Source organism: Elephantulus edwardii, unplaced genomic scaffold, assembly GCF_000299155.1.
Source record: "Elephantulus edwardii isolate Elephantulus edwardi_28Jun2011 unplaced genomic scaffold, EleEdw1.0 scaffold00015, whole genome shotgun sequence".
Lineage (NCBI taxonomy): Eukaryota > Metazoa > Chordata > Mammalia > Macroscelidea > Macroscelididae > Elephantulus > Elephantulus edwardii.
The window spans coordinates 15,627,562-15,640,483 of record NW_006399765.1 but is presented as its reverse complement, the minus strand read 5'-3'; the positions used below and the strand labels follow the sequence as shown (position 1 = coordinate 15,640,483).

The 12,922-nt window shown below is 42.5% G+C and overlaps 1 protein-coding gene across 1 annotated transcript in view; it reads left to right on the top strand.

The window, feature by feature from the left end:
- The window catches only part of PTPRT (protein tyrosine phosphatase, receptor type, T), a 975,109-nt gene that overhangs the window by 576,621 nt on the left and 385,566 nt on the right, over positions 1 to 12,922 (top strand). The gene's annotated exons all lie outside the window — the stretch shown is intronic.

The window sequence follows — 12,922 nt, the reverse complement described above, 5'->3', positions numbered from 1 at the left end:
CAGGGAAGCACCCTTTGGGTCAGTTGTGTTTGTTAACTCTCCACACACTGCAGCACCAGAGTTCCCTTGGAAACCCAGTGGAGGGTCATTATGAGTTGGAAGCAGCTGCAGAGAAGTGAGTTTGAGCTTGAACTTGAAGGACTATTATTTAGTCGGCCTTAAGCCCAAAGGCAGCTGGGAGAGAAGAGGAAGCAGCCATGTTGTTCCTGGTTGGCTCTTCCCAGGGTCTTGGGAAGTTCTCCTTGCCAGAAGGAAGGAGCATGGTGGTGTGAGTGCAGGAATCGTGGCAAGCTTTTGGAGTCGACTGCTTTTCTAGGTATGTGTTTCACGTGCAGGTTTGCTCTGTCCCCGGGAGTGAGGCTAGCCAGCCTGGGCCTAGGGTTTAAACCAGGAGGAGGCCTTAAGCCCAAAGGGCCCTCGGGCCAGGTTCAAATTGTTTTCCTGTCAAACATTCTTCTAGGTGGTACAGCACTGGTCTGTGTGTTGCTGTACAGAGGTAACTCGTGGTTGCTGTGATGCTGAAGACTGTGACAGTGATGTGCCAACTGTGGTAATGGGTACCCATGGTGGACAGTGCTGGCTGGAGCTTCCCAACTAAATCAAGCCTGGAAGCAGGAGCGGCATCCACTTCTGAAATGACTTGCCTCGGGAAACTCTATGTATGAACAGTGCTCAGGCTGTTCATTCATAGGGTCACTATGAGTCGTCTACAGCTCGACAGCATCAAACAACAACAACAACAGTGTGGAGGGGAGCACCCATGCACACTCACGTTGTGTGTGCATCTGTGTAAAGCAACACTTACATGGATGTGCATGTAAGTCTGTCAAAGGAGCACAGGTGGCACAGAGGTGTGATGCGCTTGGACACTAACTCAAAGGCTGGTGGTTTGAATCTCAGACACACTGCAGGAGAAGAGTGTGGCTCTGCTTCCACACACATAAAACAAAACACACCACCACTAAAACACAAATCTCATTGCTGTCCTGACGGAATCAACTCATAGCTGAACCTTCAGTGACTGCTCACCTGTCTCCCAAGGAGAGGGTCATGGATTTGAACTGCCAGAGAGACAAGCACCTTTAACAGTGCATCTCCCTATGGAGTCAGGGTGTTGTTGGTTGGTTGTGGGGTTTTTCTTTTTTTAATTTTAATGAAAGTTTATGGAAAGTTTGGATTTCCACTCATTAATTGTTGTACTTTTCTCCCTGCCTAACCTCCCCTCCAGTTCACTCTTCTCTTTGAAAAGTAAAAGAAGAATTCTTTCATTGTTATACAGTCCCTCTCCCCAAGGCCACTCCACTGTGTAGCCTTCATTCTGGACTCATATCATTAAAATAATACCTAATCATACATCCCTTTTAAACAGTTCTCTCCCTCATCTGTTTCAATGCAGTATACATAATTTATCCCAGCTTTCTCAGTCTCCCCCAAACCCCAGTGTCAGCCCTGTTTTACAACAGTGGCACTATGCAGTAGTTGTCCTTTTGTGACTGAGATAGTTCACTCAGTCAGTTTTTAACTCGTAAAGATCATATCCTTGGAAACACTAAGAGGCAGTTCTTAGCTGTCCTCCAGGGTTGCTGTGAGTGGCAACTGAATATATGGCAACAGACTTGTATATATGAATAAGTTAATAAATGTAATTTTATTAATTGAATCCTCTGTGTGCATTTACATATTTATCTCATTTATCTGTCAAATTCTAGGGGAGGGAAGTATATTAAAATCTCATTTCAGTTTTTACATTTTTAAATCACTTCTATTTAATGTTTTCATGTTGCTCCTCAGTTTTCAGATCAAAATAACTGTTATGAGTAGAAGAATTCTGAGATGAAATATAAATAACCCTCCTGATTTTTCTAATAGGGAAACTGGTGGTGAAGAAAAGAGAGAGGCCTTGACCAAAATCCTAAAACTAGAATATGAAGAATCCTCCCTTCATATAATATCTTCCAAATGTTGTACATTCTTTACATGCAAGACTACAAGATAGATGAAGCAGAATGTGAGAAAAGGGAAGTGAAAGGAGGAAGTGACAGCAAATGGATGCCTATCTGAGAATCAAGGTGGAAGGGAGAAGCTGAATTTGAGAGGACGCAAACAACACACCAGATCTAAATTTTCAAATCAGTTCTTTTTTTTTTTTAAGGTGAGAAAAATTTATATTTAGGATTAGCCTGCTGGACTCAGTTTAGGTGATCCCAATTTTGTTGGCAACATCCAAAGCATCATAATCAGGAGCAAGTCAAACATAAGCCTTCTTCTCTCCATCAGGCCTAATCAAAGTGTTGACCTTGGCCACATCCATGTCATAGAGCTTCTTTACAGCTTGTTTAATTTGGTGCTTGTTGGCCTTGATATCCACAATGAACACAAGTGTGTTGTTATCTTCTATCTTCTTCATAGCTGACTCAGTGGTCAGGGGAAATTTGATGATGGCATAGTGGTCAAGCTTGTTTCTCCTGGGGGCGCTCTTCCGGGGGTATTTGGGCTGCCGTCGGAGTCTCAGTGTCTTAGGCCGCCGGAAGGTGGGTGACATGCTTCTTTTTTTTTTTTTGGCTGTGGACGCCCTTCAGGACTGCCTTCTTGGCCTTTAATGCCTTTGCTTTGGCTTCAGTTTTGGGAGAGGCAGGGGCTTCCTTCTTGGCTTTCAGCGCCATCTTCGTAGAAAGGCCAAATCAGTTCTTATATTGTTGTTGTTGTTGTGTGCTGTTGAGTCAGAATGGACTCATAGCTGACCCCCAGCCAGTTTTCAGAGGCAGTTAATCCTAAGCGAGGAGATGGCCCATCCGTCTCCCACAGAGCAGCCAGAGAATTGCATCCACATGTCTTTCGGGTTACAGGGCAGCTTCTTATGTGGACCACCAAAGATGTGCACACTATCTTCTCTAACTGCTCTAATTTTGCTGTGTTCTCTGTCGTCAGGTCAAGGGCTCTGGTATATTAATTGCTATAACAAAGAAACGTCATGTCCCATTGACTGCACAGTGACAATTATTGCTCTGTCAGCCCAAGGTTCAGGGAATGTTGGACGAGGTGAAAATGTTGAGAGTGATGAACACTCCACTCTGCTATCTAACCACACAGGTCATTTTCAACTGGTGCCTCTCCCATCTGCTAGGACTTTGGACCCCTCAGCTGGATCCTACTGGCAGACAAGGGATGAAGAATGAGAGTGATGGGTTCCACAGGGTGTTTTATGCCATATCTGAAAGTGCTGCACGCTAACTTGACCCACCTCCACTGATGAGAACTAAGTCCATGGTTACAGTAGATTACAAAGGGTTGTCTGGTTGCACAGCCAGTTGGTGTACGTCTAGCTCGCCCCTAAAGCACCTTCTTCTCGATGGAGGGTAGTCCTGAATGTGGACACACAGACAGAGCTCAGCTGTTGATCTGGGTACACAGAATGAGAACTTCTAAACTGAAATTTAGAACTGGAGTATTGCCATATCTCAGTCACAAAAGGACAGACACTGCATAGTGCCACTGTTGTAAAATGGGACTGTCATCTGGATTCAGGGAAGACTGAGAAAGATGGGATAAATTACGTCTACTGCATTGAAACAGATGAGGGAGAGAATGGTTTAAAAGGGATATATGATAAGGTTTTATTGTCATGAAAGGAATCCAGAACGAAGGCTGGATAGTGGAGTAAACTTGGAGGGACTGTATAACAATGAAAGAATTTTTCTTTTACTTTTGAAAGAGAAGAAAGAGTGAACTGGTGGGGAGGGGTGGGCAGGGAGAAAAGTACAACAATGAATGAATAGAAATCCAAAGTCTCTGTAAACTTTCATGAAAATTAATTAAAAAAAACCACTTGAGTATTTCCTTAAACCAAGACATCTGACCAGAGGGTCAAGAAGGGCATGATTATTCAGGGAAAGCAAGAGTCCAGCCTTTACCAAGATATAGTAAGCAAGCAGACCACTTTCTAGAATATCAGTGAACGGTGGGAGTTCACTTGGACCAGCCAGACTGTCTTGAGTGGGGCTCGATCAAGAAAAGCATCCATCCTAAGTTTAGTGAGGGATCATGTGTGTGGAAGGTGGTGGTGGTGGTGGGAAGACTGAGACCAGCAGACTCCCGACTCTAAACACCTTCCTACAAAATGAGCCCCAAGGGCTCAGCTTTTGGTTCCATCTAGTTGCTGAACGGAGAAGGCCTGCTCCAGAGTATCCCAAAGTATTTGCAGAGTGACGGAAATAATGGATTGTCTTTAAAGAGTCCTTTAAAGAAAGGAATCTGCTCTGCAATCCCGAAGGTCCATGGTTCGGATCATCCACTAGTGCTCCATGGGAGAAGGATGGGCAGTCTCCTCCCGTGCAATTACTCCCGAAGAAACCTGCTAGAGGGTCAAATATAGGCCACTTCTGACTTGATGGCACGCACAACAACAATATCAAAGTTTAATTCTGACTTTAATTGTTTTAAACTCTCCTCACACACACCCCCCTCACACACACACACACACAAGAAAGGAAGAGAAAGCTTACTACTGTCAAATTGATTTAGACTCTGGGGACCATACGTATTACAAAACAGAGCTGCTCCATAGAGTTGTCTCAGGTGCAATCCTTATAGAACAGTTTGCCATACTTTTCTTCCGTGGAACCACCAGGTATATTTGAACACTTACCCTTTACTTTAGCATCTTATTACAAACCACCTGGATCACTTTAGCTCCTTCTTAATGCTGCAAATCCTAATAAGGTAATGTTCCAACCATACCACCTGTCACTCCTTTGGTGATCAATAAAAACACCTAACCATGAAGCAGGGAGCGTTAGCAGACTAGTGGGTAAGGAGTTGTAAGGCCAATCGATAGGCAGACAGTTTGAATCTACTAGATACTTCATAGGAGAGAGGTGAGCTTTCTCACCCTGGATGATTTACAGCCTCTGAAAACCCACTTGAGGGTCAGCTAGGAGTCAGTTCCAACTCAATGACCCCCTAGCAGCAACAACAACGACAAATCCCTGAGACACTTGTAAACAGCAGTTATCTGTGAAAGCAGCTGAGAATACATCGTGAGCCTGTTAACTGTTAGGTGCTGTCGAGCAGACATGACTGTTGGCAACTCTGTGAGTAACATGCTGATGTATGAGGGTTCAAACTATACAACCTACCCGTTGTTGCATCATTTCTAATTATGAAAACTGCAACTAATGAACCATTAAGAAATATAGAAATGTGTGCATGCACACCATGGACATTTGGAGAGCCATTAAAAATAATTTATGAAGAACTTTGAGCACTGAAGACTATGGACTATGTCATAACATAAGCAGAAGACAAAGCTGTAAAATGATTGCAACTAAGCAAAAATGACTAGGAGAAAGGAAAAAAAATAGGAGGAAATGCATGGAAATATTTATAGTGACTGTCTTGGGGAATAGGACCAAGACTAAATTTTTTCCTTTTATGTGTTTTCCAAATTACATACTGTAAGTATTTCATTTAGAATAACAGACCAAAATACCTTTGAAAAACTCTACCCCTGTCCTCACTGCCTCTGTGAGCCATTCACAGAATCAAGTCAAATTGCCATCTCACAAAATAACTATACTGAGGAAGCTCTGGTGGTCTGGTGGTCAGGAATTGTGCTTTGAACCTAACGGTAGGTAGTTCAAATCCACTAGCTGCTCTGAGGAAGAAAGATAGACAGCTTCCTCCTGTGAAACTTGCATCTCTGAAAACTTGTCGAAGGGTCAACTATGAGTATTTCAGCACATCATAAAAACAACAACGGCATTAGCATATGCAAGTGTGGATGCAAACACACATTTCTATTCGTGGGCGTGCATATACACACATACATACTGTAGTTCTGAGAGAGCCAAGACAACACAGCGTGATCAACAGCACATTCACTCACAAACACTGCAAGTTCCTTAATATTAAGTGCTTATAATCCACACTGTGCATTATTATTTTTTGCTTTAGTTGAAAGCAGACTGTTGAGTCGTCGTCTTTGCTATGTCCTCCCTCTGTCCCTTCCTCTGGGGATTCTCTTTCATATTCATTATTTCTCTCCAGAAGCCCATAAATTACTGTTTCACATCCATTCTCTCCAAAAATCTACCCGGTGAAGTAGGTCATTGGGTCCAACGCAATCCCAAATCTGGCTGAATCCTGGGGTCTTTGGCCTTTCACCGATGTTTCCCTTTCTTACTCTTGCCTCCCTGAGTACTCAGCGCATCTTTCTGGAATAAGCAGGTAAATTTCTGTACATTTTTCACAAATGTGTTGGTTGCGTGCTCGCCTGCAGCCTCCTGGGCCCAATTATCTGAAAATAGACCCTCATCTGTTTTAGCCCAGGCTTGGTTGGTTGCAAATAATAGAAACTTACTCCACCTGGCTTAATCAAGAGATGGAGATTTGCTGTAGAGCTATGAGAGTAACTCACAATCCTCAATGCAGGGAGCCTTTGGGCAACCAGAACCCGCAACAGAAACTGAAGCAGCAGCTGGCCTTGTGTGCTCAATCTTTCTCTTTCTCACTTTCTTTGTCTCTCTCTTTCTCGCTTTCTCCACGGCTTTTCTACTTTTTTCACCCACTTCACTTTTGTAAAACACATATATCACTGCAGCCACTCATGGCCATTCTTAGCCTGATTAAGATCAGAGTGGCTTTCTTATAACAATGGCATTATGCAGTATTTGTCTTTTTGGGACAGATATTTCACCCACTTTGTATACTATTTCATGAGTTCCTTGTTTTTCAATGGAGAGTAGTATTCCATTGTGTGAATATATCAGAGCTTCTCTATCCATTCGTTTGTTGATGGAGTGACATTGGGGTTGGGGGGAGACTGAGAAAGAGGGGATAAGTAATGTATGCTGCATTGAAACAGATGAGGGAGAGAACTGTTTAAAAGGAATATATGATTAGGTATTATTGTCATGACAGGAGTCCAGAATGAAGGCTGCACAGTGGAGTGGACCTGGGGGGAGGGATTGTATAACAATGAAAGAATTTTTCTTGTACTTTTCCAAGAGAAGAGCAAACTGGGGGGTGAGGGGGTGGGCAGGGAGAAAAGTGCAACAATGAAGGAATGGAAATCCAAAGTTTCCATAAACTTTCATTAACATTAATAATTAAAAAATAAATAAGGGGAAAAATAATTAAAAAAAAAGATCAGAGTGGCTCAATTCTAAATTCAAGAATACAGGATCCGATTGTCCCAGGCACACAGATGTCCACCAGATCTCACCAGTAGGGCAAATAAGGAGGAAATGGACATCAGAGATACTCTGTCGTCAGCCTTGTCCCAGCCAGTCAGAACAAAAGTTAGGAAATGGGTTTTAATATAATCTTAAAAAGGAAGACCGAGACCATTTCATTGTCTTAGAAGAGACTCCATTAACCTGTCTTCATGATAGGCATGCTTGTGAGAAAACATCTTAGGCAACCTGGTGGAGGGCCCATCTATGATTGCCTGTGGTCCACAGATAAGAGTACTGTGAACACTATTTCACAGAAGAGGAACATGAGGATCAGAGGGTTCGTTCAAGTTCAAGTGATGTACCCTGGTGCAGGGATGATGTTTTAATCTGGCTCTGACTTTTAGACCATTTCTCCTTTATCTGCTTTATAACTTCGTATTAGTTCTTTATGTTGGTCTTTATCATTTATCACATATGATAAATATCATACAGTCTTGTCTATAATCTCCTATAAAATCGTGGGCGGAGTTCATTGGCACTGCAAACAGTTAAAAATACACTGACTTCCTAACCAAAATATTGGCAATCTGAATCTACCCAAAGGTACCGCAAAAGAAAAGTCTGGGTGTTTACTTTTATCAAACTACCCGTCACACACTGCAGGACACGTCTACCCTGAAACATACTCTGAAATAGACAGGATTGCTATGAGTCAGAATCGACTGAATGGCCACTGGTCTAAAATACTGGGGTGTGGGGGGGTGGGGGGAGAATAATGATGCTTTCATTTATCCTTCAAGCCTTCTTGTGACAATGCAGTGGATTGGGTAGAAGCAATTTGAAAAGTACAGAATATGATATTATTATCATGATCACTACCATCATTTTCGCCACTTAGCAAGCTCCCTACCCCTCTACCAAGGTTTACCTTAAATGATGGCTTGATTTGGCAGAACTTTCTGTGCATCTTGTTTTGCCCTGGAATGTGCCAGAGAGTGAGTGGGTAGAGTAAGGAAAAGGATGGAGGTAAAATCAATACACTTTGGAGACATTAAGCTTGCAATGCATTAAGATGTCAACCCTGCTAGAAAGGTTTGTTTTTTAAAAAGAATATAAAGGTTGGGTTTTGTGGTTTTTTTTACCATTTTGACAACTTTTTTTTAAGTTATTCTATATTGAAATCTGAGGCTACTCTCAACTTAGCAAAATGCTTCTTCTCTTCCTGTATTCCTGCCTTAGTAACAAGTAGACGACGTACCACCCGCAAGCCAGGTACCTGGGCTCCTCTGTCTTCCTCCACCCTCACACCCATCTGGCAATGAAGCACCCTCTCCCTTCCCACCACTGTTCTCTTGCCTCCAACAACAGAAATAGCCTAGCACCTGCTGTGATGCCTTCATTGTCTTCCTTTAACTCATCCTCAGGCTGCTTTCAGGTTCAGAGTATCACCTGCTCAAACTCCTTCGCTTGCTGTTAGCCGTCCAAGGCAACTCGCATTCACGGGGACCCCGTGTTCAACAGAGCAAACTGCCACCTGGTCCTCCAAGACCCGCATGATCACTTGCGCATTGGAGTCCGTCCCCGGCCCTCTGTGGCCCTCTGTTTCTCCAACGTGATGCCCTCTTCTAGTGGCTGTGTCCAGAGCAACTGAGTAGGATCATGTTGGACGGTAATCCACCACCGTTACACTGGCTAAGTTCAGGAGTAGATTGCTACACCTTTCTTCCCAGTCTCTCCTGGCAAGCAGACTCCACTGAAATCTTATACATTGGGAGCCGAAATATCAGCTGCATAGCCTCCAGAATTACAGCAACATGCAAACCACTACAACACAACGAACTGACAAATGCATCTTTTTCACAGCTCAGGCACTTGGGCCCTTCCTTTCTCTGCTCACTCCCCAGCAAATGAGAGTTCTTGGACGTCTTCAATGCATGAACTTCCAGCTCTTCTGGACTTTTCAAATACTATTCTTTCTGCATTGTGCTCCTTCATCCTTTTCACTTCCTGCATTGTCTCCCTCATCAAACAAGAGGGAGTCTGTCTGACCTACTCAGAAGATAGTCCCATCCTTCTCTGGGATACTCTGTGTTCCCGAGGTCTGCAGATCCCTTTATGTTGTTACTTCTCACAGCACGTACCTGTCATTGGAATTATATCTTCCTTCCAGGTTAGAATTCCTTGAAGGCAGAGATTCTGACAGCTGTACTTTTGTCCCTAGAGCGCAACACAGCACCTAGTTAAAAAGACAAACAAGCAAAAAAATGAGCTCTTAATAAGAAATATCTAAATAAATGAGCCAATCAATCAACTGTGCCCATCTCAGAGTAATGTTTGCTTAGAGGAAAAGATGCCGTCTTGAAATCCCACATGATTTTCACATTAATGGTATTGAATCAGAAACTAAAATAGCTTGGTTTTAAAACTCAACTTTCCGTTTTCTTCCACATGGTTGTCTCTTCAATAAAAAGTAAAACTTCGTTCGGCCTTGGAAATGCCCACGGCTCTCGCTTGGCTAAAGGCACCATGAGTTAGCTAAGAATCACAACGAATTTCGATAGGTGTCTTCCTAAGTGGACCAGGGCTGGATCTTTTTGTCTGCCTGGAATGGCCATCTCGATTCAATTGTTAATGTTCAATACAATTTGTTGCTAAGGCAACCAGGCTACAGGCCATCCTCAATTTACAAAAGGTAATATTGCTAAATCCATTTTCAAAGGCAGGTATTTGAACGTCACAATACATTTTCTAGGGTGAAAGTGATGTAATGGCAGCTATAAACCTACACAATTATATTTAACCCACATTGTACAGTGTGCATGCGAGAGAAGTCAGTGAATATATCCCGTGTCTCTTAGCGCACAGAAACAGCCTCTGAGTACCGTGCATACTGAAGGGCCAGGGGGAAGTCAGTTTCTCTCCAGCATCCCTCAAAACCGCTCTGAGCACGTATCCTGTGCTCTAATCCTGAGATTCCAAAACCTAATTGAGCATCTGAATTACCTGGGGACAGTTTCTTAAAAGGTGGATTCAATGGTCCCACCTCAAAGTCATCAAAAGCAGAATCTTTACAATAGGAACTAGGATTCCATGCACGTTTACAATCCCCGGCTGATCCTAGGGCTGTTTCTGAACCGCTGCCTAGATTTCTGAACTGTCAGTTCACGCTGACACTTCTCAGGTAGTTTCTCCCATCACAGCATAAGCTCAGCAGGCAGTGACCTCTAGAACACTATTGCTTTATTGACACTGGATGGTGTTGGGTATCTTTGGAAGACACTGACACAAACACCGTGTCTAGCACTGTGATGCCCACAGGATCAGGTTCTTCCACCTCTACCAAGAAAGATGACTCATAGCCCAGGCACTGGGAGAAGGCTGACTGTTCAAAGCTTGATTGCTACCATTATCAGCTCTAATACGTAGACCATGGGAACCTATTCAAAATAGCTCTTCCCCTCCTCATTGACCTAGGACTCATGAAGCTCTGGAGGAATTGTAATATACGTTTCCACATCCTATTGAACACAGTCCTGCCCAGACATTTATCCCATGTCACTGAATGTTGTTTTGTTGCTGTAACTGTCTGTTCTAAGAAACCACAAGGATGCATGTACTGTATTCTTTGTATATGAGAAGGCTGTGGTGGATTCAACTCAACAGTGACCAGAAAAACTAGATCACTAAACCAGCAGAAAACCCAACACTAGATGGAAGAGACGGTCCAGTGAATTGCAACGTGGGGAGACGCTGATCATTTGTTACGGTTAAGCTACTAGACTGCTTAGGGTAGTAGAATATTGGCTCTCAACAAGTCTTATAATTCTGATGAAGTCCATGCCCCTTTGCAATGTTTCATTGCTATCTTCCCATCAAAAGGAGGATTCTAGAACTTTCCTCTCTCTCGACCTCATGTTTTGTTTGAACACAGAATGCAGGAGAAGAGCCACTATGGAGTTTGGAGCCTAGGTCCTGAAAGGCACCAAAGTAGTCCCGCTTGTCCTCTTGGACCTTTGAGGCCGCCATCCTGTTACAAGCTCTACTGGATACTGAAAAATCAAGTGAAACTCATTTTGCCCTAGATGTTGTTAGATGTCCTCAAATTGGTCCTGATCCATACTGACCCCATGTGGGACAGGGTGGAATTGCTCCATAAAGATTTCCTTGGCTTTAATGTGTATTAAAGTAGATCACCAGGTCTCCTGATGAGCCTCCTCTAGGTAGATTTGAACCACCAACCTTTCAGTTAGCACTCAGACAATTAATGTGTGTACTACCTGGGCACCAGTAGACAAAGAACCCCCAAACCCATAGATGTGGGGAAGACCATCATGGGCTTTCCAGCCCCTAGCTGAACATTTGGGTAGCACCGGCTGAATAAATGATCTCAAGTAAGTATAACTGAAAAACAGTACAGAGTGCCAACATGCAAAAGAAAGAGAAGCAGTAGGTCATTGTTTTGGGGTGGTAACAGTTATCTGATTCATTAGTATAATTTCTTCAAATAAAAATGATATAGAAATATAGTTAAAAATTAAGATGCATAATCTCTCTGTATTGAGGTGATTTATGTCCCTCCAGAATGTTAACATTCAAGTAGAGCTGTACACAGAATGCTTTGTTCTTGTTGACGCACAGTTTGAATTCTACTTACATGGTATTTTGTAGCCTGCATTTTTTTTTCATGTAATAATATACTCATCATTTTCTTATCCCATTAAATAATCCTTTATATCATTTTAATGGCAATATAATACTCCATCATTTGGATGTGTATAATTTCTTTAACCAGCTTCTTTTCCTAAGCAATTTTTCAGTTATAATCAGTGCACTGAGGAAAATCCATCCTCATACATAACTCTTCCCACACATAAATGATCATTTTGTTACATTACGAGTATCATTACTTATTTCTTGCACATAGAGTAAAATTAAAAAGACCGTCTCATTATTTTAATTTGCTTTCATCTTGCTAACCAGGAGGTTAATCAGATCTGTACATGTCTGTTGGCTCTTTCAATTTTCTTATTATGGAAAGACACTTTCACGTATGCAAACATACGGTTCTGGGAGCACATGCACATGCATGCATGCTTGCACACACACACCCCTTTAGGAGTGAATCTCAAATCAGATAAAAATGGGGCATTACCGATTTCTTCCACTCTCTTTATAGAAGGATTGTACAGCCAATCCAAAGGCACATGGTTCGAATCCACCAGCTGCTTTGCAGGAGATAGAGAGGCAATCTCCTCCTTTGCAATTGACAACCTCTGAAAACCTGTTGGAGGGTCATGCTGAGTGAAATATCTCAGTCACAAAAAGACAAATACTGCATAATGCCACTGTTATAAAAGAAGACTGGCATCAGGGTTGTGGGGGGAGACTGAGAAAGAGGGCATAAATTATGTATACTGCATTGAAAGAGATGAGGGAGAGAACTGTTAAAAGGGATAGATGAAGTTTAGAGTCCTTGGTTTTAGTTATAGATCCATGATCCACCTTGAGTTGTTTTTTGTATATGGAGTGAGGTGTGAATCTTGCTTGAGTCTTCTGCAGATATTTTTTCCAATTTTGCCAACACCGTTTGTTAAAAAGGCTGTCATTTCCCCACTTAACTGATTTCATCTCCTTGTCAAAAATCAGTTTACCATACGTAGATGGGCTGATTTCCAGGTTTTCAATTATATTCCATTGATCTATGTGTCTGTCATTGTACCAGTACCATACTGTCTTTACCACTACGG